The sequence below is a fragment of the Arvicanthis niloticus genome, chromosome 13 (genome assembly GCF_011762505.2).
Source record: "Arvicanthis niloticus isolate mArvNil1 chromosome 13, mArvNil1.pat.X, whole genome shotgun sequence".
NCBI lineage: Eukaryota > Metazoa > Chordata > Mammalia > Rodentia > Muridae > Arvicanthis > Arvicanthis niloticus.
Window position 1 is genome coordinate 64,257,815 of NC_047670.1, and position 27,827 is coordinate 64,285,641.

At 39.8% G+C, this 27,827-nt stretch overlaps 1 pseudogene; it reads right to left on the minus strand.

The window, feature by feature from the left end:
- Positions 1–1,689: 1,689 nt before the first annotated feature.
- The window catches only part of LOC117719290 (septin-7 pseudogene), a 57,483-nt pseudogene continuing 31,345 nt past the window's right edge, over positions 1,690–27,827 (minus strand).

Genomic DNA, 27,827 nt, shown 5'->3' on the forward strand with positions numbered 1-27,827 from the left:
CTCAGCAATCTTTAATTGCCTTTATTCGTAAGTAGCTCTTTATTTAGGGATAGGACCCTGTGTGATTTCCCTTTTTCACATTGGCAAGTGTCTTAGTTACTTTCTTTTCTTTCTTTTTTTCCTGTTATTGTGGGTCCCTGTTCCTGAGGGCTTCCCACGAAGATCTCCGGCCTGGCTGGGTGTGGAGGTCCAGGCTAAGGGGATGGGGTGCGAGCAGGGAGGGGGAGTCACTCACATCCACTGCCTCTGCTGCCTCCGCCCTGCCTCTGCCCCTGTCTCCGTGTCTCCGCTGTTGTCACCCAGTTGCTCCCAGGTGCTGCACCTGTCTCTCTGTGCTGAACGGTGAGAGGCAGGCTAGCAAGGAGGGGAGGGTCCTGAAGGCACTTCTCTTCCTAAGTGTTACAGCTCTTAGGACAGAAACAGGATGATTCTCGCACACATTTTACTTCTCCCAAATAGGGCTCTTATATACAGTTTTGGGGTGGGTTAGGGTCTGGCAGCAGATAACCCCTACTGGTTTGATCTGAGAGCTTGGAGATACCTCATCTACATGTGAGAGAGCCCCTTCCACTGTTTCCACGTGACTGATGGCCATAGACCTCTCTGTGGGAGGGTCTGTGGAGGGCTCAAGCTAAGTGAAAGGAACCAGGGGCCCAGGAGCAAAGACAAACACCTACCAACCGATTAGGGTCCCGGGTTTGAGGCCTGTACTCAACCAGGCGCCCAGCTGCCTCTCACAGCCCGCTGCCCAACATGTTATGTCACAACATTGTTTACTATATGATTTTTTTTTTTTTTTTACAATGCAAGCAAAAAAGATGCAGGTATGCGATATATGGACTCAGCTACACGCAGAAGGATGACTTTTTCCTCTTCAAGAGGCCATGCTTCCCGTTTCTACTAAAACAAAGCAAATGTTGGCCATAACAGGTTGGTTGTTAGCTTCACAGTTTGCCTAGAAAGGGTCTTCAAATGCATCCGACTCCTGATATTTACCATAAAGCATAAAAAGGAGGTCAGAGAGATGTTTCCTTGTTGATTCCTACCATATGAATGATGCCATGTTCTATTTTAGCAGGGGCATATATGGAGATAACTAAGTTACATGTTATTAAAATGAAGCAGTAATGAGATTCTGGCTAAAAGAGCACTCAATTATATGTGTTAGACTAAATACATTGTTATATATCCTGTACCAAATGGAACCTCCGTATTATTGTAGAGAAGTATAATTTGCACCTTATTATGAAGATTTATCAGAAACCTTCCAGAGTCCTTTTGTTTTAGAATATTCTATAAAAAAAAAACTATCAGAACATGATTGTACAACAGGAAAATGTTTTCATGTATTAAACTGAAGACATCTTTTTAATTAAAAAAGGAATATTGCACAATGGTACTTTGAGATGTTAATTTCTAGGTACACAGTGTCCTAGACAATTCAAGGCATCTTAATTTCAACAACAACAATCAACAACAAGCAATAAACAACTAAAATTTTTGTCATGCTGTTAAATTTATCATCATGGATAAAATTGGTGTAAATTGGCCACATGGATTAAGGAAACACTGATGTCCAAGCTGCGTATTGGTGACTGATACATAACTGGGGGTCACTAGAGTTTAAAGAACTTGCCTTTCTTCCTGTTTTTTTTCTAAGTTTCAAGAAATGTTTTTGCTTTCTTTTCTTCAAACTGATGACGCCCCCCTCTCTAATTCTTTGTGCTTCTAAATTCTACCTTGTTTGCTCCTGGCTCTGCTGGAGCTCTGCTTCAGAGTCCTTGGGTTTTTGAATGTTTTCTTTGACTGTCATCTCGAACACCTGCTCCATCTCCATCTTCTCCATGTTGGTGACACGTTCCCTCTTTCTTCTTCCACCTGTGCTGGACAGCTCTTAGTAAGTCACCCTTACTGGTTATCCACTCCATTGTAAACCATTGCTGCTAGTTTTCTGTTGCCATAGTTCTCCCAGTGTACATTATTAGTGTGTGCACACCCCCCACGTATGTTCTTATTAACAGATTTATTAGAACTGTAAAATCATTCACCGTTTTCAAGTTCAGCCACACCCCAAGGATACTGCTTTTTTTCCTGATCCTTCTGGCTAATTAATTTTGATGATATTGATGATAGTATTACCATCTACCAAAGCAGGAGGTAAATGGTCATCTACCTTCTTAGCCAGCTTATTTTCTTCTTCATCATCCATTTCTGGAAATTTATATATTTTAATGTGATGTCCTTGCTTTCTCTTATGGATCAGTGGTTGAGAGCAGTGTCTGCTCTTCCAGAGGACCTGGGTTCAATTCCCAGCACCCACATGGCAGCTCACAACTGTCTGTAACTCCAGTTCCAGGAGATCCAACATGTTAATCCAGACATACATGCAGGCAAAACACACCAATGCACATTAAAAAAAAAAAACAAAAAGCAAAAACGGTTGGCATTTTTCCAGTGTTAGCGGGTCTGCTCTGGCAACTGATGCAATTCATGCAAGTGTTACTTAATCTCAGTATTCAGTAGTTTCAGTCCATGTCCTGAAGGAGTAATGAAGCATACACAACACTGCACCCTGCTATCAGGCATCTGACCTCTGTGCACTTGAGATTCTGCACAATAATCCTTGAGGATTCTTTAAAGAACCCTCAAATTTATTATTAATGTTGTCGATAATAGGCTGCTGGCAATGACTGTTATTCATTGCATCTCTAAACCCTGGTATACCAACTATGGTCAGCAGCAACTGAACACCACCTTCTTTGATTAAAACTTTGTATTGCTTTACCTGGACACTCTGGAGAATACAAATCTGTGAGTGTACTGGCTGGTTATGTGTGTCAACTTGACACAAGCTAGAGTCATCAGAGAGGAAGGAGCCTCAGTTGAGGAAATGCCTCCATGAGATTCAGCTGTAAGACATTTTGTCAGTTAGTGATCAAGGGTGGGAGGGCCGAGACCATTGTGTGTGGCGTCATCCCTGGATGGGTGGTCCTCAGTTCTATATATAAGGCGGGTTGAACAATCCAAAAGGAGCAAGTCAGTAAGCAGTACTCTTCCATGGTCTCTGCTTCAGCTCCTGCTTCAGGTTCTAGCCATGTGTCAGTTCCTGTCATGGACTGTGATCTGGAAGTATAATCCGAACAAACCCTTTCCTCCCCAACTTGCCTTTTGGTCCTGGTGTTTTGTCACAGCAATAGAAACTTTAACTAAGACAGTGAGGATTGATTAATGAATTGATTAATTGATTAATGAATTGATTAATGTGGACTCCAGTTCAGATTCACCTATTACACTGTGTGAATTCAAATTCTCTTTTCACTGATTTTTTTTTGTACATTTGATTTGGGAGATTGGTTGAACTATGCAGCAGCCTGATATCCCGCTTCACTAGGAGCATGAACTTCCCTGGCACAGACACAGATCTGCTGCATGTTGTGAGCCTCTATGTTTACATAGGTTGTGTCTGGGCACTTCTGTTGCTGTGGGTAGTAGGGTCTTTTGTTTCTTCAACACTGCCTCTGAGGTTAACTGTACTACCCTTGCCACTCATACTTACTTTTATATTACTGTGAGGAGACACCATGACCAAGGCCACTTATAAAAGAAAACATTTAATAGAGGCATGCTTCAATTTCAGAGGGTGAGTTAAGTCCATGATCCTCATGGAGAGGAGCATGGCAACAGGCAGGCATGGTACTGGGATGTAGCTGAGAGTTTACATCTGATCCCCAGTTGCTAGGCAGAGAACGAGAGCTAAGTAGAATGGTATGGGATTTCATATCCTCAAAGCCCACCCCTAGTGGTATGTCTCCAACAAGATCATATCTCTTAATCCTTATCAAACAACCACTCCACCAACTTGGGACCAAGCATTCAAACATATGCACTCATGGTGGCCATTCAAACCACCATAGCAAGTCAAATGATGCTGTCCTTGTTCAGATTTTGCTTACAAGCCATTCCTTTGGTTGAGGTTTTATGGCTGCAGATCCCTCATCATTTCTAGGAGGCACAATTTTGCAGGAGAGTTTCTGGCCTTTCTCCTCTCAGAATCCTTTCATTCTTCTTCTGAAATGTTCTCCAAGACTTTAGTGTAGGAGATGTTTTCTAGATGAATCCAGTGGGGCTTGCTTGTCACACTTATGACTAGTTGTGGTTTTCTGTAGTGATCTTTGTTTTCTGCAAAGAGAAGCTTCTTTGATGAGGGATTAGAGATATATTTACTTGAGGGTGTAAGGATATGTTTTACATGCATTTAGGAATTAAGATGGTCTAATGAAGTGATAGTCGTATATTCTATAAGATCCATAGCGTCACTAGTCCTTGGCTAGGTTTCTAGTAACACACATATTTACATTTTGTTTATTAAGTCTTAAGTCCATTTAGAGAGCTGTTGGCTTCCACCAAGATATGAGTACCACTATTGCACCTTTAGGGATATCTTGCCATAGTGTCCATTGCTGTGGGCTATAGGTGTCACCCCGGGGAAACTGTCATGGCACCTCTGGTCCTATGAAGGCTATTCATTGGGAGGAGGTTCATGGTTAAGATCAAGATCACTTGCTCCAAGTCCTGCATCCAAAGTGTGTGGTACCTTCATCTTCTTCAGGGCAGTGAAGGGCAACAGTAATATCCAATATTGTTTTGGGAGTGTCTAGGACTACCCTAACCAACAATTCAAGAAGATTTCTCATGCCTGGTACTGGGGTTTTGTTAGGTTATCACCCAAAGGAGTATGTAATTTTTGGTCAATATCCAATAATATTTCCCTATGTCCGTTTTAAACATCCTTAGTGCTATTTCCCGCTTCTCCACCCCATTCCTCCTGTAATTCCCCTTTTCTATCTTGTTCTGTAATGTCCTTCCTCCTTATCTTGAACTAAAGTCCCCATTTGCTCCTTTATATCACCCAGGTCCTGATATTTACCTGTACAGACTTCTTTTCCCATCTCATGATTTTGTTTTTTACTCTCCTGGTTTCTGCAGTCACCCCAGGTTATATACTCATATCTGAAGATTTCAAGCTAGAAGCCTCAAATAAGAAAACATGATAACAAATGAAACAGAATAAATCAGGGAAACATTTGTCCTTCCGTGTCGGAGTTATTTCGCTTAATATAATATTTTCCAGTTTCATCTATTTACCTGAAATTTTCATGATTTTATTTCTCTTTACATCTGATTAGTATTCCATGGTATATCTATCTATATCTATATCTATATCTATATCTATATCTATATCTATATCTATATCTCACATATTTCCATTCTCCATTTGTTGGCTGAAGGACATTTAGGTTGTTTCCACTTTCCAACAATTATGAATAGGGCCACAATAAACATGGATGAACAAGTGGAGCAGGATGGTGAGTCCCTTCGGCACATGACAAGGACTGGTGTAGCTGGGTCATATGGTTAGATTTATTTTTAGCCTTTTGAGAATGATGGTACCAGGTCATGAAACAATCAAAGAAAGATTATATTTACAATCTTGATAATTTTGTTTATCATGGACTTTATTTGCATTGATTTTTTTTAACTTCTAAAATATTACATTGAAATGTCATTGTTTGATTCCTGAGTGTTTTGATGCCCTTCAGAATCTGTGCCCTAAATAAGTATGCTATTTGTTTTATCCTGATACCAACCCTAGGTTATTCCAACATGAACTCAACAAGCATATTTCTTTCTTAGTTCACCCAGTGAAAAAGTGATATGTGATATGCATGTGTATGCCAAGATAATAAAAACTCGAATTTTAAAGTATTTCAGAAATTAAAAAAGATCCTCCAAAATTAACACCTCTATTCTTCTACAATTATTTCCATGTACTGTTTTGGTTACATTTAAATATTTCTGATCATTTGTTTTTTTTCCCTTTGAGTCAGGGGCTCATGTAGGCTTGCCTCAAACTAGGTATATAGATCAAAGGACCTTACCCGTCCCCTCCTCATCTCCACTTCTGAGTGCTGAATTCTAGGCGGCCTAGGACTGAACCCAGGGTCCATCTGTGCCAGGCAAGCATTCTACCTACTGAGCATGTCCTCTGATGTTTTTGGATTTTATCATCTTGGATTTTGTAACTTATAGTAAACTATGTGTTTGACCAATTTTCCTTTGAAATCTGCATATAAGGTAGGTAAAATAAGACATTTCAGCTTGGTCAGGTTACTGATCTCTCCAGCAATGTTTTATAAAAAGGATGTGAAAACAGAGGATCAAACCAGCCTGTACTCCATTTACTTTAGTGGATATTCTCAACACACATCACATTCTGAAAATTATGAGGATTCCCACCCACTAGTAAGTAAGCAGTTGATTCTGCAGTAAACACAGGCGGTGATATCCAATTGAATTCATCCTTACAGTGTGCACTTGAACAGAGATAGCATCAGAACCACATAGTTGAGAGCTGGGTTCCTGTGACTCAATCCCTCAGGGGTCTTATGGACCTATGTTGTCCCTGATGAAATGATTGAAGCATGTGAAAATATGTCTGAGCAGAAAGGATAAGATCTAATGTAATAGCATGGGAGGAGAAGCCAGTGGCCCATGGGACTCACTCCCAGAAGGCTGGTATCCAGAGATCTGAGTCTGTCTTAGGAATAACAAATGATTTCAGATGGCTTTGTCAAGATGCTGTCTTTTCCACTGAGATATACCAGTGTCAGCCAAGCTTGTCATTAATGTCATGAAGCCCATGTCCACATGGAAGGCTTTCCTTTGCGTTTTTTTTTTTTTTTTTTTTTTTTCAGTCTCAGGTTCCACTGTAGGAAGAACTTGCTATTAAGTCTAGGTAGGAATTTAGTAAAACCTATTTTAATTATTTCTATCTAGATTTGTAATAGCATTTTTTTCAATCTAGACATCAGCAAGAGATCTGTGGGAAAAAAAGCTGGCTCTTACACACTCTGAAATGTTGCTTCTAAACAAACAATTGCTCCTTGTAACTCTTCATTTAGGAAAATTATAATTTTTATTTATCTATGTTTTGAGAGAGTGTTATACAAGACCCTAGGCATTTTCCTGAGTGATGGAATTATAGGCACATACAGAATTAGTATGGAATAGAGTTTATTTAGGGCATGAGGAGGAGAGTTGAGGGAGTAGAGACAGAGAAAGGGAAAAAGAGAGAGAGAGAAGGAGAGGGAGAGGGGGCTGTGGGTGGGGAAGGACTCAGTTTTAAGGTGCTGGCCACAAGGAGTTTGACCATGCTCCAGTGAGTATATGGCAACGCTAATTAGACTTTCTTCTTCTTCTTTTTCTTCTCCTTCTTCCTCTTCCTTTTCCTCCTCTTCTTCCCTTTCTTCTCTTCCTCCTTCTCCTCCTTTCCTCTTTCCTCCTCCTTCTTCTCCTCCTCTTTCTCCTCCTCCTCCTCCTCTTTCTTCTCCTCCTCCTTCTCCTCTTCTGGATGTGGGGAGGCATGCCAAAGGTTGGGGGTCAGACTTGGGAGGACTGGGAAGTGTGATCAGGGTTCATGATGTAAAATTCCCACACAATCAATAAAAACATTGTGAAAAAAGGAGTGCAGCATCCATGCCAAGCACAGAAGTCAGTGTTCCATACCACTCTGCTCTTTTCCTTTGGCTCTCACATTTCTTTTGTCCCTTCTTCAGTGACCTTCTTTACGCCTTGGAGGTGGGGGGATGGTTTAGATGTCCTATTTGTGACTGAGCATTCAACAGTCATTTATTCTCCAAATAGCCTGTTTTGAGTCTTGTCTTTCTTGTCTTCACTGACAACTTCAAAGAGAAGCTTCTCTGACAAAGGCTGATAAAAGTGTTGAGTAATCTGTGGACTTTTTAAATAAACACGGTTATTGAGAAGGTAATTCAATGTGCACATCATGTTCCTTTAGCAATATAAAAGCGATGCTTCTCAATTATAGTCTATGATAGTCATGGAGTCTGGCCAGATCGCCAGTACTATATTGTTGAGGCCTGAGGTGGCCCACGTTTGGGGGCCAAAAATGTCTCAGACCTCTCTGTCAGTGTTGGAACCTGCACTGCCAAAAGCCTTGGGGACTAAATTGTTAGAGCTTGCATTGCCCCAAGCTGCTCCAGTCTGAGGGTCGGGGTTCAGCAAGAGAGAGAGAGTGAGGACGGACTCGAAGAATGGAGACCAGACAGAGTGTGATTCAATCCCATTTATTCTTCAGTCTCTCCTCCTAGTCCAAGTTCCAAGTCTTGAGTTCCTAGTTCCTAGTTCCTAGTCCCTAGTTCCTAGTCCCTCCAAGTTCCAAGTTCTTCTTCCAAGTGCCAAGTGCCTAATACTAAATAAGTTTTCTTCCTCAATGCCTAATTCCTACTCCAAGTTGTACTCCAAATTGCACTCTCTAACCTAATTCCTAGTTCCAAGTTGTACTCCCTAATGCCTAATAATCTGTTGCTTTCTTCTGTCTGCCTCTCGCCTTTTATATGTCTCACTTCTAAGCCACGCCTCTAAGTCACGCCTTTAAGTCATGCCCTTAGGCCTTGTCTCTAAATCTGGTCTCTAAGTCATGCCCTTAAGCCTCAGCTCTAAATCACACCTTTAAGTCTCACACACCCAAGGGAAGATCCTGGGTATCTAAAGCAAGATGTTATCAGAGTGTGCTCAGCTGTTGTAGGCTGATGTAATCAAGTCTCTTTTCAGGGTACATGGCTCAAGATGGCTGCAAGGATGATATCCGCCTTCTATCGGCTTCCCACACTATATGTGAATAACCATTTGTACAACAGAAATCTAATCAAATAAAAAAGTGGTTATCTACTCCCATCACAGACTTGCCAATATTTAACCATTGGGGACACTGTTTTAGTCAGTGTTCTATTGCTGTAAAGAGATACCATGACCAAGGCAGCTCACAAAGTAAATCATTTAATTGAGGCTGGCTTACAGTTTCAGAGATTTAGTCTGTTATCAGCATGGCAGGCTGGGAAGATCTGGTGCTAGAGAAGGAACTAGGAGTTCTATATCCAGATCTGTAGGCAGCAGGAAGCTAGAGCTAGGAATAGGGATATCTGTCTGTCTGTCTATCTATCTATCTATCTATCTATCTATCTATCTATCTATCTAATCTACCTGTCAGCTTTGTCAGAGAAGTTTCTTTTGGAAGTTATCAGTGATTATGTATATATGTATGTATGTATGTATGTATGTATGTAGTATGTATGTATGTATGTATGTATGTATGTATGTATGTATAAAGAGAGAGACACTGAGCCTGGCTTGGGGTTATGAGAACCCCAAAGACCACTTCCAGTGACACATTTACTTCAATATGGCCACATCTCTTTGTGTTGGGATCAAACAAAAAAGACTTATCCTAAGTGCTGCCATTTTGTTTTCGGACTCCATTTTGATCACAAGATGAAGTTAAGTTCAAGTCCCCAGGCTCTAGGGAAGCTTTCCAGATGACTAGCAAATTTCTCCCTCATTTTTCTTCTGCTCCTCGAAACATAATGATTGTTTCTAATCTTGAAAGAACAAATGATTGTGATTGATGATAAAATTGTGACTGTAACTTGGTGCAGATGTTTATGGTTTTCATGCTTAAAAACTCTTTGACAGTCTGGCTTGTTTCACCTTGACGATTTCAGTTCTAAAAGGTATGGGCATCTTCCTGAATTCTATCCCACTCTGTCCATGGTGCCCTTCATAGTCATGGTCTTTTACATCTTACACATTCCTCTTTTTGAAGGGGCTTTCCTGGCCAATTCAAATGAAAAAAATCTTACTTTGTGTGTATTCTCATGTCAGCATGGGTTGTATTGGATTTTTGGATCCTAACACTCCAACAAGACCACACCTCCTAATCCCTCCCAAATAGCATCACTCCCTAATGATCAAACATTCAAATATGTGAGCTCATAGAGGCCAAACCACCACACTCCATTGCCTACTCCCCATAGGCTTGTAGTCATATCACAATGCAAAAATGCAGTCAGTCCGACTCCAAAAGTCCCTATAGACTACATGTCTCAACACTGTCTAAAAGTTCAAAGTTCAAAATCTCTCATAGAAATCTCTTACGTGTACATCTGAAAGATCAACAAACAGATCACATACTGCCAATGTACAATGGCAGAGAATATGACTATTCCAAAAGGGAAGAAAAGGAGAATACCGAGGAAATACTGGAACAAAGCAAGACCTAAAACCAGCAGGACAAACTCCAAACTCTGTCTCTCCATGTCTGATGTCAAAGTGCTCCTCAGATTTCCAGCTCCTTTCAGCTTTGTTGATGGCAACACATGTCTCTCTCTTGGGTTGGTTCTACACCTTTCCTTCGTGGGTATTCCATAACTCTGGCATCTCCAATGTCTTGGTGTTTCCAAGGCAATCCAGGTTTCACCTGTACAGCTTCATGACATGCACTCTCCGTTTCTCCATGCACAGACAACCCTGACACATATTCGGCCTCAGCAGTTTTCCTTAGTCATGAAAGACGATTCCACAGCTGCTTTCTTGTATCCTTGACTCTAAAGCTGAACTAAGTAGTCCGAGCTGCCAAGTTCTCCTGCTTTCTGGGGCTGAAACATGGCCTCCTTGTTCAATTACATCGGCATCAGCTTTCTGTTGTTAGTCATATCCTTTACTTCTTATTTTTTTCCCTTACTTTTTACAAGTTGGAAGATTAGCTGGGCGGGGTCTTGCCATGAGGTCACCACTCCATTTATTCTATTTACCAACAGGCTTTTCTTCATCTCTTTGAGCCCTGGACTTAGCTCCATTATACTTCCTGGTGCTCCTTCTCTCCTCACACTGTACATTTTGTATTTTCCTTGCTCAGCTTGTTCCCTTTCATTATAGACCTGCATAATGTAGTACCACTAACCAGGCAACAGTTGGTACTAGGCTATCCTTAAATCTCATCTGCCAGTGCTGTTAATCCAAAATGATTCAGTTTTGCTTCAGGTAGAATTTTGTTTTTTTGGACAAGGGCAGAAAGCAACCACAATTTTTTTGACAAAATATCACAAGAATGGTTTCTCGGCCACTTACTAATATTCTTCTCCTCTGAAACCTCTTGAGCTAGGCTGTCAATCTGTATTTCTCTCTCAGCATCAGTCTTCCATGCTCCTGCTAGTATAGCCCATTAAGTCCTGTTTAACTTACTCAACTGCTTTCTTAATCCAACTTTGCCAAGTATACATTCCTCCAACAAGAAGCATGGTCAGGCCTGTCGTGACTCTCTCTGGTCTGACTTCTGTCTTAGTCAGTGTTCTACTCCTGTGAAGAGACACCGTGGCCACAGTAACCCCTAGAAAGGAAAACATTTGATTGGAGCTGGCTTACAGTTTTAGAGGTTTCATGTATTATCACCATGGTGGGGAGCATAGTGGCATACAGGCAGGCACTGGAGCAGTAGCTAAGAGCTATATTCTGATCTGTAGGCAGAGATGCAGAGAGAGAGAAAGAGAGAGAGAGAGAGAGAGAGAGAGAGAGAGAGAGAGAGAGAGAGAGAACTTGAGCTTAGCATATGCTTTTGAAACCTCAAAGCCCACTCCCAGTGACACACCTCCTCCAACAAGGCCACACCTCCTCCAACAAGGCCACACCTCCTCCAACAAGGCCACGACCCCAATCCTTCTAATCCTATCAAAGAGTTCCACTTTATGATGACTAAGCATTCAAAGCTATGAAACTATGAATCTTAATAAAACCACCACAGATGCTAAAAATATTTAAAACATTTAAAAAGATTTAATTTTACTTTAAGTGTGTGTGCGTGTGTGTGTGTGTGTATGTGTGTGTGTGTGTGTGTGTTACAAGCAAATGTCTGCAGGAGCCTGACACTATGGAGTTGGAGTCACAGGTGGTGCTGGAAATTGAACTCAGGTCCTTTGGGAAAGAAGGAAGAGGTCTTAATTGCCGAGCAGTTTTTCTTTTTCCCTCTTTGCCTTCTTCCTTCCCTTCTTTCCTCCCTTCTCCCTCCCTCCTTCCTTTCTTTCTTCCTTCCTTGAGACAAAGTTAAACTGTCTAGCTGGCTGACCTGAAACTTGATATATAGGTCAGGCTGGCCTTGAACTCAGAACAATCTGCCCGCCTTTGTCTACTGAATGCTGGTATTTAAATTCATTAATTTAATAATAATAATAATAATAATAATAATAATAATAAATAATTAATAATAATAACACATAATAATAATAATTATTATATGTTATATATACCACAGTGGGTCCCTGATCAAATCAGGTTGCCCAGTCTGTGCAGCAAGCACTCTTGCCTACTAAGCCCTTTTGCCAGCCCTAAGAATACCTTCGTATCATTTAATTTACATGTGCAATTTGGAAACTGCTGTTGAGTGGTTGAATGGGGAAAATTTTATGAAAGAGCTCATAAACATTTCTTGAAATAGGATGAGAAACACTAGTGTTTGGCTATCTCACATGTGGAATGGTAACTTTTATTCCTGTTTAATTTGAAGTACCCCACGCATAATTTTCATGCTTATTTAATGTTTGTTACGATCATCGTTGAATGTACAGAGATGTTAAGATATAATTGACTTATTTGAAGCATTTCCGGTGTCTTTTTTTTTTTTTTTTTTTTGCATTATTCTCCCTGTTGCTGACAGACAAAAATAAGTCACTTTGGTGAGCTTCCTGTTCAGTGAGAGACCCTGCATCAAAGGTAGGAAGAAACCAAGGAAGGACACCTGAAATCAAGCTCTGGCTTCCACTCGCATGAGCACACAGTGTGTTCACGCATGCCCCGAACCACACACACCAGTGCTTGCTTGGCCGGGTGATATTGTAGTTCTCACATAGCTGTAAATTCTACATTGTAAGGTAGATCAGTTAGTGGCTTTGGCAAGGGTTAGGGAAAGCATAGGGTGCTATTTCTCTTGAGGGTCTTTTATGACCACATGTATTCAGAGCTCCTTAACTCAGGCCAGATGAGAGATATCTCTGTCTCTATCTCTATCTCTATCTCTATCTATCTATCTATCTATCTATCTATCTATCTATCTATCTATCTATCTATCTATCTGTTGTTGTTGTTATTTGAGCATACAGTATACTTGTCTTTTAAATCATTGTTCTGACTGGAACAACTTAAATTTATTATAACTGAGAACGATTTCATAGACATATGTTACTTGGGAAATACACAGGATAGCAGACATAAATCCTGGCAAAACTGGTGGGTTTTATGCTATAGCTGTCAGATGTAGAGCATCTTGTACATGATACAGTGCACTCCTGTATCACGCATGACTGAATAACTGAGGGGGGTGTTGTATAGTATGTGACCATGACAATATAAAGACCGACAGCAGTGAGCAGCTGGAAGACCGTCTGTGACAGACTCCTGGAGGAAAGGATTTTTATTTTATTCCACTTGGCCTCATTTCGATTTTTATTAGGCTTGAACTTTCTACTGCTTTTCCTAGAGCTGCCTTGTGAAGACTACATTACAGGGGATTTAAAAATAGCACAGCAGACAATGAGAAGTGATGACAGGTCATGACAAGATGTTTTGGTTTTAAACGCTGTTGAAGAGACAAGACATGTTTATGACTAATTATTGAGGCTCGCTCATAGAACACTGGCACTGTTTCAAGTAAAAGACAACAAATGAAGTAAATAAGAAGCCGGAGAAGTCGTAAACCAGTTAAAAAATAAAATAAAAATGAAAGTAAGCGATAGTCTTTTATAGGTTTGAAATGAAAGTGTTGGTTTATAACATATTTGAGAGATACTGGTGAGAATAAAGATGGAAGGTATGTGCATTGCAGGGTGTTGTCTCTCCTGACAAGGATGACAGGAGTCCAGACTAAAGGGTGAAACTATTTCATTTGCCAGAACACCCACCTCAACTCACCCATGCTCAAGAATGGCTGCTTGCACAGACAGTTTCTATTTGAAACTGCAGAGGCAGAATTATGGCCAGAAAATATCCACCAAGCCTCAACCCTTTCTCCAATCAGGCCCCAAGTGCCACAGCACAGTCTCTACCTTGTCAAAGAGACTGTGGCCCTTCACTTGTTCTGATTAAAATAAAAGTTTGGGCTCTTTTTGGTTTTGGTTTTTATTTTGTCTTGGTTTCATGACAGGTCCTACATGCATCCCAGGTTGGTCTTGAACCCTTCATCCTCCTGCTTTAGGGTCCTGAGTTCAGGGAATATGAGGATGTATAAGCACATATGGCCTCCATAGTGGATTCTTTCACTGGATTCTGTTAACTTTATCAGATATCATCAGAAGCTTCTATCATTTTAGGGAAGTTTTTTTTTTTATGGCAATAAATTGGGTAAAGTAGTACACACCTGTAAACACAATTCCTGGGAGACTGAGGTAGAAGAACAATGAGTTTAAGGCCAGCCTTAAGTCTAAAATTGTGAGACTGTCTCAAAACAAAAACATATGCATAAACAAAAACCAGCCCACACCCTCCTTGCTACTATAAGACAAAACAAAACAGAAGCGAATAAAACATAAATCCATAACACAAACAAAAAAAAAACTAGCAATGAATGATTCATGCTGCATTGATAAATTAAAACATTGTATAAACACTCACTGTTTTTAGGTCTGTGGTTATCTCTAAGAAAAGCATTGAAATATTCTCTGCTTTGCACAGCGCCTCTTCCTCCCAGTGGGACCACATAACAATCTCTGCTCCACTCTATATGTGTGGGAGCCTCTGGTGCTCTCAGAGACAGTGAGGTAGTAAATTTCCCCTGGGGACACCAGGCACAGGATGGCCTTGAATGCCAGCCTGCCTCCACCTCCAGATTACTTCCTCAGAGGGCTTCAAGCCAAACCAATAGCCTTTTTGTGTGAAACATCTTTGAGGTGGAAAAGGGACCAGTGGAGCTTGGCTAGCAGTAACTGACTTTCAGTTTACTGTTCTGAAGGAGCAGGGACCCGGCACAGAATCCACCTTAAATGGAGCTGAAAGAGTGTCCCTCCTCTATGTGAAAAGAAAATAGTTTTATTCTTCATTCTGACTTTTTAACTGTTTGACTTCAGTTAGTTTGAATGAGAGTAATAAGTTTTTTTTACATGGACTCAGAGGGTAAGAGCATTAACTCTCATCATTGTGATGTGTGGTATGTGCCCTCCCATTGGATGTCACAGCCATTGAGTTCCCCATGGGCCTCATGGACTTGGTCTTATTAGTTCTCTAATGATAGCCAGACTTCAAGGAGACAAGGCAACCATGCAGCCAGTTCACTGGTACATATGGTGACACCCACTTAAAAATTTGTTTTCTCCTTAAAGACGGTTTATGAAGCTGATCATAAAAGTTCTATTACTTTATCCTAAATTAAATTGGGAAAAAGATGTGTTTAGTTCTTCTAATCAGAAACTGCTTTAATAGGAAAAGGTTGGTATAGAAGAGATTTTCTTTCCTTTTTTCTTAATGTATATAGTTTTACTCTTTTCTTTGTTACATTTAAACTATGCTTATGGGTATCAGTCTGTTTTGGACTAGTATTAAAGAGGGAAATAAAACAATTTGAACCAAGAAAAAAAATATTCTCTGCTTTGGAAGTCCAAATATTTTCTGTGATCTACTGACAGAAGGTCGTTCAGCCTGTACCCAGGGGAAGTGTAACTGGGTCATATGGTGGTTTGAAAAGTCTCCCATTTTTAAGTGTTAGAAGAATCTCCATAAGCATGTAAGGAGGGACCGAATACACAGTTACTGTGTCAGCCTGCATTACTGCTGATAACGGAACAGTTTCTCTCCCTTTACCTCCTCTTCGAGTATTTGTTACCATTCATTTTGTTTACTATAGCCATTCTGCCTGGAGTGAAACAGAGTTTCGAAGCAGTTTTGATTTGCATTTCCCTGGTGCCTAAAGATGATGAACACTGTTTTGATTTGCATTTCCCTGGTGCCTAAAGATGATGAACACTGTTTTCCAAATATTTATTGGCCATATGCAATTTCTCTTTAGAGGACTATCTGTTTATTTCATTGGTCTACTTGTCAACTAGATGACTTTTCTGATTTATTTTTAGAATTAAATTTTTATAGGTTCTAGACATCAACTCTTTGTCTGATGCATAGTTGGCAAAGAGTTTTACTACTGTATAAATGAAATTTTTATTCTTATCTCTTGTTTCCTTGGCTGTGCAGGAGTGTTTTAATTTCCTGTGGCATTGTTTATTAATTTGGGGGATTATCTCCTTTGAGATTAGGGTACTTTGTGGAGAAGTCTTGGCCTTTGTTTAGACATAGGAGTACTTTTTGCATATTTTCTTCTGGTAGCTTCAATCTCATGTCTTATATCAAGATCTTTGATCCATGTTTAGTTGATTTTTGTACAGGCAAGGGAAGTAGATCTGGTTTCATTCTTCTACATGCAGACATCTTGTTTTCCCAGCATCCTTTGTTGAAGAGTCTTTATTTTGTTGGAAAGTTGGCACTTTTGTTAAAGTGATGTATCTGCAGCTCTCTGGGTTTATTTCTGGGCCTTCTATTTTATCCCATGATCAGAATTTCTGCCTCTGTGCCAGTACTGTATTATGTATATTACTACGACTGTCTATATAATTTAAGACCAAATATTATAAATGCTCCTTTTCTGCCTAGAATTGTGTTGGCTCTCTGATTCTGTATGAGTCGTAGGATTGTTTTACTATTTTTGTGAAAAATGTCATGGAATTTTGATGGAGGTCATGTTGAATCTGTAAATAACTTAGTATTTCAGACACTTCTAAATACTTCTACAATATTAATTCTACTGACCTATGAGGATGAAAGGCTTTCAGTCTTATGGTGTCTTCTTCAATGTCTTTGCTAGTGCTTTAAGTCCACTGTTATAAAAATTTTTCATTTTCTTGGAAAGATATATTCCTTAGCATTTATTAAAAAAAAGTTATTGAGGTCTTTTTTTGTTTCTTTCTTGACATGTTCATTATGGCTACATAGAAAGTCAATTGATTTTTATATGCTGATTTTGTATATTTTGCCATATTTAAGAGTTTTCTTATAGAGTCTCTAGGGCTGTGGCTTTCAACCTGTGGGTAGAGTGACCCTTTCACATGGGTCACCTAAGATATCAGAAAACATAGATATTCACATTGCTAGTCATAACTGTAGCAAATTTATAGTTATGAAGTTGCAATGACAATAATTTTATGGTTGGGGGTCACCACAACATGAGAAACTGTATGAAAGGGTCATAGCACTAGGAAGGTTGAAAACCACTGCTCTAGGGTCTTTAAGTATAGGATTTCTGTCATGAAAATTGGGTAATTTAACTTCTTTTTCTGTATGTTTATCTTTTATTTCTTTCTTGCCTTACTGCTCTAGCTAAGGTATGGAATAAAAACTAGAAAGAGTGGGCACCTTTGTCACATTCCTGAGTTTAGAGGAAACTCTACTTCTCCCAGTTAGTACAACATTGGTTATATGTTCGTTGTATATAGTTTTGTTCTATTGAGACGTTTTCCTTGTAGTACTGGCTTCTCTTAGTCCATGAACGAATCTGAGACTGTTAAAGGTCCTGTCTGTCTCTACGGTGATATTTGTGCAGTTTCTGCCCTATAGTCTATTTGTATGCCAAATTGCATTTATTGATGTGTATTGAACCAAGCTTACATTTAATCTCTGAGCTGAGACCAGCTTAGTCATGGTGTATGATAACATTGTTTGGGAGTTCAGCTTGCCAGCATTTGAATCACATCTTTTCTATGCTCATCAAGGAAGGTGGTCTGCAGTTTTGTTTGGTGTTTTTGGCATCCTTATCTAGTTTTAACATTAGGTTAATACTGCTTACATGGAATGAGTTGGGTTGTGTTCCTTTCTATTCTCTGGAAGACTATGAGAAACTTAGGTTGTCAGCTCTTTTTAAAAGATGTGATAGAATCTCAGAAGTGAATCCATACAGTCCTGGGCATTTTTTGAAGATGTTTTACTACTACTTCATCTTATTATTTATTACATATCTAAATTGCTTATATTCACCTGATTTAATTTTGATGGGTCACATGTTCATAGGAAATTGTCCATTTCTTCTGCATTTGACATTTGTTTTAAAAATATAATTTTTCAAATTATTTTTGAATCCATCGGAACTCTTATTACGTTGCGTATTGTTTATTTTTCTGCTGGCTTGGCAAAGGCTTGCCAATTTTTTTTATCTTTTCAAAAAAACAAGATTTTTAGTTTATTATTTTATGACATTCCTTATTATTTCTGGCTATAACTTCTTTTATACTTAATTTGTTCTTGTTTTCTATTAGGAATTTATTTAAAATTTTAAATAAAATTTAAAATTTCCACCCCCTCTGTCTTTCACTATAAGCACCTATCACTCCAAACTCTTTTCCCAGAACTGCCTTAGCCATAAGCCAGAGGTTCTGATAAAGGGTGGTACTATTCTAATTTTATTCTAGGTACTTAAAATTTTCATTTTTGATATCTTTAATGACCTACTTTCTACTTCATCTTGTCCCCCCCCCCCCATGAGTTTTTTTCCTGTAGCCTGGCCTTGAACTCACAGAGATCTGTCTGTCTCTGCTTCCTATGTGCTGGGATCAAAGGCATGTGTCACCACTGTCCACAACATACTTTTGTTAAAGTGTGAGCTGTTCCCTCTCCAAGTATTCTTACTTCTGTTGTTTCTCTTGCTGTTAATTTCTAGCTGCATTTTTCTATGTCTTATAAGTCACAAAATTGTTTTGATTATTTTGTATTTATCAAGACTTGCTTTGTGACCTAGGAACTGTTCTATTTTAGAGAAGGCACCATTTCTTGCAAGAATATTTATTCCATATCTGTTGGATGGAATATATATTTGCTCAATGACTGTGGTTTCTCCTCTACAGATAATGCACTTTTTCTGTGCTGCTGGCTTGGTTGTCTGGAATGGTCTTGGTTTGTACTTGTCTTTCAATGTCCTTTATCCTTCTGTTAATTTTAAGTGTAATCTTCACTGCATCTAGCAATCTGGGTGGTAGTAAATTAATTTAAGGGCTTGGAATTTATAATTCTATGCTTTTCTAGACCTTAGGCTTGCTGAAGAGAAATCTGGTATTATTTTTAGATGTCTGCCTTTTAAAGGTGGGTTTGTGTTCTTCCTTACCAGCTTTTAATATTGTTTCTTCCATTTGTACCTTTCACATTTTGACTAAGGTACGTTTTGAGGTGTTATTCTCTCATTGAGGCCATTGGAGGATTCTTTTTGTTATTATTATTATTAATTTATTAAATTTAGGAAAATTCTGATACAATTTCATCGAATAGATGCTCTATGCCTTAGTTTCTATAGATAACCTCCTTTTTATACTTTATGGATTCTTATATTTGTTCTAATGAATATATTCCAGAGTTCTCCGACATGTGAGCATGCTCACATATCTCTCTATTGCTGGGTGTTGTGTCAACAGAAAATGATACCTTTGTTGGTGTTTGTTTTAATTTGATATATTGCCCCATTTCATGCTTTATTCTGATTTTGTTGAAAATAGATGTTTTCATACAATGCATTCTGGTTGTGATTGTCCTTCCTCCACTTCTCCCAGCTCCTCCCAACCAAACCCACATCCTTTCTTAGAAAACAAACAGGCATCTAAAGAATAATTATAAAATAAGATAAAACAAAACCAAACACCTTGTAATAGGACGAAACAACCCAACAAGAAAAAGGGCCAAAGAAGAAGCACAAGAAACACATATAGACACAGAGGTACACTAATTCCCACAGGAATCTCATAAGAACACAAACCCAGAAGCTGTTATATGTATGCCAAGGGCTTATAATGTTAAAAAAACCCTGACAACATTATGAGACAAAAACACCTCCAAAGATGCTGTCAAGTTCATTTTGTGTTGTCCATCTACTGCTGGGTGTGGAGGCTACCCTTTAGAGGTGAAGAAAAAGAAAGGACAGTCATAAATTATTATTCAGGCAAAAAAATGCAAGCTAAAACAGAAGGACCAATACAAATACAAAAGTATAAAATAAAAACACAGGAAATAAAGTGAAATAGATGATCTCCATGTCATCCTTCATTTCCTCCTTACCAGTTAAATGTGCTTTTTTTTTTTTTTTTTACCTCCTCCTTGTTTTGGGCAGCTGAGACTGTAGGTGTGTGTGGGGAGCTGACAGAAGGCGGCTATCATCCTTGCAGCTATCTTGAGCCATATACCCTGACAAGAGTCTTGTTTACAAGAGCCTACAATGGCTGAGCACACTCTGATAACATCTTGTTTTAGATACCCAGGATCTTCCCTTGGGTGTGTGAGACTTAAAGGTGTGTGACTTAAGAGTGTGACTTAGAGGCGTGGCTTAGAAGTGAGACATATAAAAGGAGAGAGGCAGACTGTTGGGGGCCGACTTTAGCAGAAAGCGGCTATCAGCTTTGCAGCCATCTTGAGCCATATACCCTGACATGAGACTTGGATTACAATAGCCTGCAACAGCTGAGCACACTTCGATAATCTTGGTTTAGATACCTTAGGTGTGTGAGATTAAAGGTGTGTGAGATTAAAAGTGTGTAACTTAAGAGTATGACTTAGAAGTGCAGAGATCAGATTTAGAGACAAGACCTAAGGGCATGATTAAAGGTGTGACTTAGAGGCATGGCTTAGAAGTGAGACATATAAAAGGCAGAGGCAGACAGGAGAGAATCAGACACTTCAGAGAGTACAACTTGGAGTAGGAATTAGGCATTAGGTAGCAGACACTTGGAAGAGAACTTGGAAGAAGTATCTTGGAACTTGGAGGCACTAGGGACTAGGAACTCAAGACTTGGGACTTGGAGAGAAGAAGAGAGACTGAAGAATAAATGGGATTGAATCACACTCTGTCTGGTCTCCATTCCTCAGTCCATCCTCACTCTCTCTCTTGTTGAACACCGACCTGCAGACTGGAGCAGCTTGGGGCAGTGCGGGCTCTAACACTTAGCCCCCAAGGCTTTTGGCAGTGTGGGTGCAAACATTGACAGAGCGGTCAGAGACATTTTGGCCCCCAAACGTGGGCTAGCTTGGGCTTCAACATTTTTGGCGCCCAACGTGGGGCAGCTCTCAACAGGTGTGTAGTACTCCATAGAAGGAAGGCTACTGTCCGACTCTGTGGAACTCTGTCTATAGTGTCCCACTCTGAGGTATCATCTGTCAGCTACCACCTCTAGGAATTTCAGTGTCTGGGGCCTGAAGGTTCTTTGTAAGGTGCAGCCATCCTTGTATCTATCTGCTTTTCTGTTCTCTCTCCTTGTCTGGGTTTCTGACTGTTTTATTCTCCAGTGTCTTAGTTTGTACCTGAGAATAGATGGATCTGGGAGGCTGTACCAGGTTCAATATAGTTTTGTCCCCAAGCTGTCACGTGCTGTGATAGCTGTTGTCGGTTGTCAACTTTGACTACACCTGGAATGAACTACAATCCAAGCCGATGGGCAGGGCTGTGAGGAATTTTTCTTAATTAGATCATCAGTCATGGGAAGGCCCTCTTTAAATCCAGATCATTTGAGGTCAGAAGCCCCATCCTAAATCTGGGCCACATCTTCTGGTGGCAGCATATATAAAACATAGAAGGAGGAAGCTTTTGTTTTTGTGCCTACTTGCTCTCACTCTTGATGGCAAATTTATTCCTTCATTGGAATTATTAGAGCCGAGTTCTTCAGGATTCTGATGGATATGGAAGACCAGCTGAGACACCCAGCCATATGGACCAGATGCTATTGGATTCTTAGACTTCCCTTCAGGAGACAGCTATTGCTGGAGTAGCTGGACCACGGCCTGTAAGGTACTCTAATAAATCCTGTGTGCATGTATGTGTGCACGTGTGTGTGTGTGTGTGTGTGTGTGTGTGAGCATGTGAGTATGCATGTGTGCATGTGTATGTGTGTGTGCATGTGTGTGTCTGTCTGTCTGTGTTTTTGTTTTATCAACTCTGTTTCTCTAGAGAACCCTGAATTCTTCAGGCTTGTCATTCTATGGTGCTTTTGGAAGTTCTCAGATTTTAGTTTCCGTTGCCTTTCTGCCACATTCCACATTGCCAGCGCTACTGCAGCCACCTGTCTGTCTGTGGTGTACCCTACCCTCACCTTTTGTTTGTAAAGTTGGAGGCATGGATGCAACTAACTTCCTCTGTTCACATTTGTTAGTAAGAAAAGAGGAAAACAATACCCTTAAAGATATTCTCCCATCTTTTTTTTTCTTAACCCATCTGATAAGTAACAATTACTTATCTTGTTTAATGAGAAGAACGAGAAATGTAGCTACAGCTTTCTTCCTGTGGTGCCAAGAATTTAATGGAGCCTCTTTGTTTGCTTTTGAAGTGGCCAAGAACTATTGGAATTGCACATCGCTCAGAGTTTTGTGGAGCTAAAGAGGCAGCAGTTTGGCAGTGGGCTGCTAAAGGGAAGGGTGGCACCATATTTACCCTGTTATCTTTACCTAGCCTGCTAGGAAACAGGCTAGGAGACCTAGGAGGTGATCATTTGGCTATCTTCTTGGAGTCAAGATCGCTGCTAATTGTTTCCAAAGACCCCTTTGAAAAATAGCCACTTTGTCAGGTGACTGACATGACTACCTGGACCTCCTTTGGCTTTCCCTGCCTCCTTCCAACAAAATAATAAGTCATTTTCTCTGAATGTGAACACCCTTTTCCCTGTTTATGGAATTAGTTTCCAAGCGTGGTAATAGGTCTTCTGCATATATTGCAGCTGCAAGTGGTTCTCCACACTCGGTGGCTGCTGTTCCTATGGCAACAGGTGCATTTAAATTCACAACATTACTCAACTTTTCTTCCCCTTTTTGTCTGCAATTTGGGAACAAGAAAGAGTAATGTTTTTGAGAAGGGAAGATGTTGCCATGAAAGAGATAGGGAAAGAAAAAAAGTTTTTAATGATAGGAATTAATAAAATATTCAATACAAGCAGAATACTGTTTGCTTTCAGAGGATAGTAGTGACTGGAGGGATAGTGACTTTGTGGTAGGCACTAAAATATTCTAAAATCAGGAACAATCCAGCCTTCAAGATAGAGTAAAATGCCATATTACAGGAACAAAAGCTGTTTCAAAATCAACTGCAGCAAAAGATGCGTGAAGACCAGCATTGGTTTAAGTCTCTCATATCTATCTACAAACTTTTTGTTTGTCTCCCCAAATATGACATTTTTGAGTGACCAGGAAGCTTACAGAAACACGCTGTTTAGAACTGATACAGCCCAAACACTGCAGTGGGACAGGCAGTATCCGTGAGACGGCATAGGTCCTGCTTGTTAATGCTCTGTCAGTGCTGCCTGGGAAGCTGCATTTCACACACAGTAACCTGGGGCGCTGGGAAAGCATTGGTCATGCCTTGAATCTGTAGTCTTTCTTGTCATCTAAATCCAGAAATGTAGACAGCCACTTTTATCCCCGCGTGTGGGAGTTGGTGAATAAGTAAGGCACGGGGAAACAAAAGTCCATAGGGAGTCATTTTCTCCACATAGCTGGACAGGAATGAAAGGATTTTCAGTATAAGCCACATAAGTACATATGTTCACTGAGTTTACGTTTCAGAAGTTTATTGGGGAAGCTAAGTGGGTTTGTTAAACAGGAATTGGGGGAGAAAACAGCTAAAAGAAGACCGGAGAAAGTAGACCTACTGGAGCAGTAAGAGCCAAGGAAGGAGTAGAGAAGACAAGATGCGCTTTGAAAGAGAGAGGAGGGAAAAAGGAAAAAACGATCAGCAAACAACCCCCCAATCAATCAATCAATCATCAATCAATCAATTAATCAATCACTCCAACCAACCAAAACCAAACCCAAACAGTGTCCTTTAAACTTGTTTTGGAAAAAGCAATCAATGAATTGTTATATAAAAATGTATTTTATTTGCCAAAGAAAAGAAAAGAGAAGAGCAAGGAAGTGGGGTGAGGAGAGGCTCAGGGTGATGGAATGCAAGGCCACGTGCATAGAGTGTGAGAGGGCTTTAAGGGTGTGTTTACTGTGTGGTGCACACCTCCTTTGCTGACTTATCAAGGGTCTTTGGGGGAAGAGCTACATTATTTTTTTTTTCAGTGTTTTCCAGGTTGAATATGTCCTTACAAATTATAAAGTGTAAACTTATTAAGCAAGATAACTATAATGTTCACCTGCCCACAGTAACTGTATTCATGTATCTATAATCATACATCTTGAGTTAAAAGCGAGAGGCAGGTCTTCTTGGAGCCTCGGGAATCTGTCGAAATCAGCCTGGGCGGTCTGGATTTCTCATAGCCTCCTTAACTCCTGTCTTGGTTTGCTTCCACCATGAGCAAAAACTGCGTGGGGAAGACAGGATTTATTTCATTTGTACTTCCTTATCAGATCCCATCATCAAAGGAGATCAGGGCAGGAACTCAAGGTAGAACTGGAGGCAGGAACTGGGGCGGAAACAAAAGGGAACGCTGTTTACTGGGTTGCTCCTCATAGCTTGCTCAGTCTGCTTTCTTACACAACACCTGACTAGGGGTGGAATCACTCACAATGGTATGGGCCCTCCATCACCAACCATTAATAATAAGAACAAAACTCCTGTAGACTTGCCCACAGGTCTACCTTGTGGAGTATTTTCTCAATTGATGTTTCCTTTTCTCAAATGACTCTAGCTTGTATCAAGTTGACAAAAATCAACCCAACAAAACCAAAACCCCTTAAAACAAAACAACTCCCCCAAACAACTGACACTCTTTCTTAATCTTAACATGTTGCCAGATAGATATTAGTGTCAAAGCAGAGGCTAAATTCTAGTCTTTTATGTGGTTTTATGTTTACATATGGGGTAACAGAGCCTCTATCTTGGAAATAGCTTTTTGATCTTTCTACACGTCTAGTTTCTCTGACAGCTTCCAATGTCATCAAGATAGAACCTTGATCACTAAAACTTCTTGTTCTTTGTCAATGTCCTGGGTGTCAAATGGATCCAGAATGAGCTTGTGTGGTGGAAACATCTCAGAAAATGGAATTTGGTGACAAGTACCATTTGAGCTATGTACAGCATGACTCTATATTAAGAGAAGAAAAGGGAATTGATGTAGAGAAATGTAGAGGCAAAACAGAGCCAGGAGGTGACCAGGGTTACTGGTATTTTTGGCCTGGTTCATCCATGTCTCTTATGAGGCTTGTTGTGTTTTATAAAGAAAAAAGGTCAAGGATATGTTTGATTGAGCGATGTATGATGAGGTGGGAGGGGTACCTCGGCTGCTGAGGTATCTCTTCCCCCTGAGGTACCAGTCACACAAATAGAGTTTATTTAGGGCATGAGAAGAGGAGTTGAGAAGGGAATAGAGAAAAAGAGAGGGGGTGAGGGGGATGGGGAAGGGAAGGGAGGATGAGGAGAGAGGAGAAGGGGCAGGGAGAGAAGGGGCAGAGAGTAAGAGAGCAAGGAGGGGGCAAGCAGCCCCCTTTTACAGTGTCAGGCACACCTGGCTGTTGCTAGGTAACTGTGGGGCAGAGCCTAGAAGGAATGCTAACAAGGTTCATCTTCATTTCTTGTTCTTTGGTTTTTACCAAATTCTCTAGTCCAATCAATTCACCCAATTTCTACACTTGGATGGAACAGATTTTATTTGCTGAAATTAATATTCTTTAATAGCTACTTGAGACATCTCTGAAAAGGAGAAAATACAACAGAGTGTGCTTTGCTGTTAACCTTGACTGTTACTATGAATATGAGGAGCAAGAAGAGACATGCAGGAAGAATAACGGGGAAGGACAGTGGGCTCACACTGAACAGAAGCGTTATTAAAAGCTCCATTTGTGGCAGTGCTTTAGTACCCTCAACCGAAACTCATTAGGCCCCGTTGAATGTGGATGCAAGCATGGCCCAGCCTGAGTAGAATGAGGTCAGGCATTCATGGACCATTTTTTTGCTGTGTCATTTAAAATAAAACCGGGCCAAGCAGCGATTAAGTTTCCAATGCCATTACGAAACATAATGAAATTGTTGGCCACAGACGGAAAATGACAAAGCCATTACTGGGTCGACAGTAGGGAACTGCAAACAACATGTGAACAGTTTTGTTACTTGATGGAGAAGCCAAAGGCCATCACAAAGTATGTTCCCTTGTATGCTTGAAAAGAAGAGTGTGTGTGTGGGTGTGTTGTGGGGGCTACCAGGTTTCAAAAACAGTGAAAACAGAGTGCCAGAGTCAACCTCAGAGGGGGGCTTTTGTGGAGCTGACTCCTTTCACCATGGAAGATGGAAAAATGTCAGGGCTTACTTATGTGAAGAAAAAGAAGCCCAAACAAATCACAGATAGCATTTGAAAGAAATTGTCTTCTATGCATTTGGCCGAATAAAGGAAGGAAGGAGAGGCATAGCTCTCCCTTTGATCTTCAGCAGATGAAAGGGTCACATGGGAAAGTGGAGTCACAAAGGTAGTTCCCCATGTGGCGCTTTCTCTGCTGCTTTCTTGAGTCTTCCTCCCTGTGCATCCCCTTCCCTCTTCTTTAGGCTTTTTAAAAAAATGTAAATAAAAAACACAACATTCTACCTATATGAAGATTTCTTACCTAGCGGCATGTTTTAAGGAAAGCCCGTCTTTCACACATGGAGATCAAATTGGTAAATAGAAAATGAAATCACCTCAGCCTTTGCTGCTTCTACCACTGGACAGTTCTCTTTATGAATATTGGTGCACACTGCTTTATAAAGCAGATTTTAGGGTGAAGTAAGTAGGAGAGACGTAGTTAACTATCATTTTTGTAAGTAATTCTAGGGAAGAGATAACATTTATTGATAGTACCTTTTATTTAGAAAGACCTTCTTCATAAGCAACTCACAGACTTCGTGCTCAAATATACCAAAGTGTACTTACCTAATACAAGAAAAACGTCTTCATTCTAGCAAATTAGACTTCAATGTCTATGCTATTGAGGGCACAGTGCTTTCGGCAAAGTAAATGATGGCTTTGACAACACTGTTGCTTTTGGTTTTGCAGTGTGACTCTGAGTGTTAGGTAAAAGTGAACTATATATTATATACTATGTACTATGTATTATGTACTATATACTATAAAATATATAATATATAATATACAACATACAACATATAATATACAACACACAACATACAACATACAGCATACAATATATAATATACAATATATAATAAATATAATATATAATATGTAATATATACTATATACTATATATTATACACTATACACTATATACTATATACTATATATATAATATGTAATATATAGCATATAGTACATATAATATATAATATAATACATATTATATATGGTGAATAACGATAAGTAGAAAACACAATATTTTAAGCAAAATATGCAATTCTACAGGAACTTTGCTGACGTAGCTCTCAAACTTAATTTTCCCTTGCTTCACTCCTGAGCTGTAGATGCCAAGCTGAGAGCGATTTCTACCTATATTTGTACTCAGTTTTGGTTGGGGCAGATTATTCACTGGAATAGATAGATAACTTTTTGAGTAGAGAGGAAGCCAGAAGAGAAAATGAATACAAAGTATTAATAAATGTATGAAATGAAATTAGTGTATGGCTGACACATAGTGGAAAATAGCTATGTATTCCCTTTTTATTGTGAACTTTGAGACCACATGACGTCAGATTCTAATGAGTTTTCTTGTTTTTAGTTGTGTCTTCTATTGTCATTACTTCAATTAACATGAGAGACAACCAAACCAACCAAAATAGGACAAAAAAAATATAAGTGAACAGAAAATCTGAGAGCCAAAGAAAAATCACAAGAAACACAGGGGCACACACACACACACACACACACACACACACACACACACACACGCAAACCAAAAATTTACAGCATCTTCAAAAAATGGAGCTGCTCAACAAGATGGCTGCTTGTAGAAAAATGCCAACAGATCCATTCTTATCACCCTGCACAAAACCCTTCCTTCCA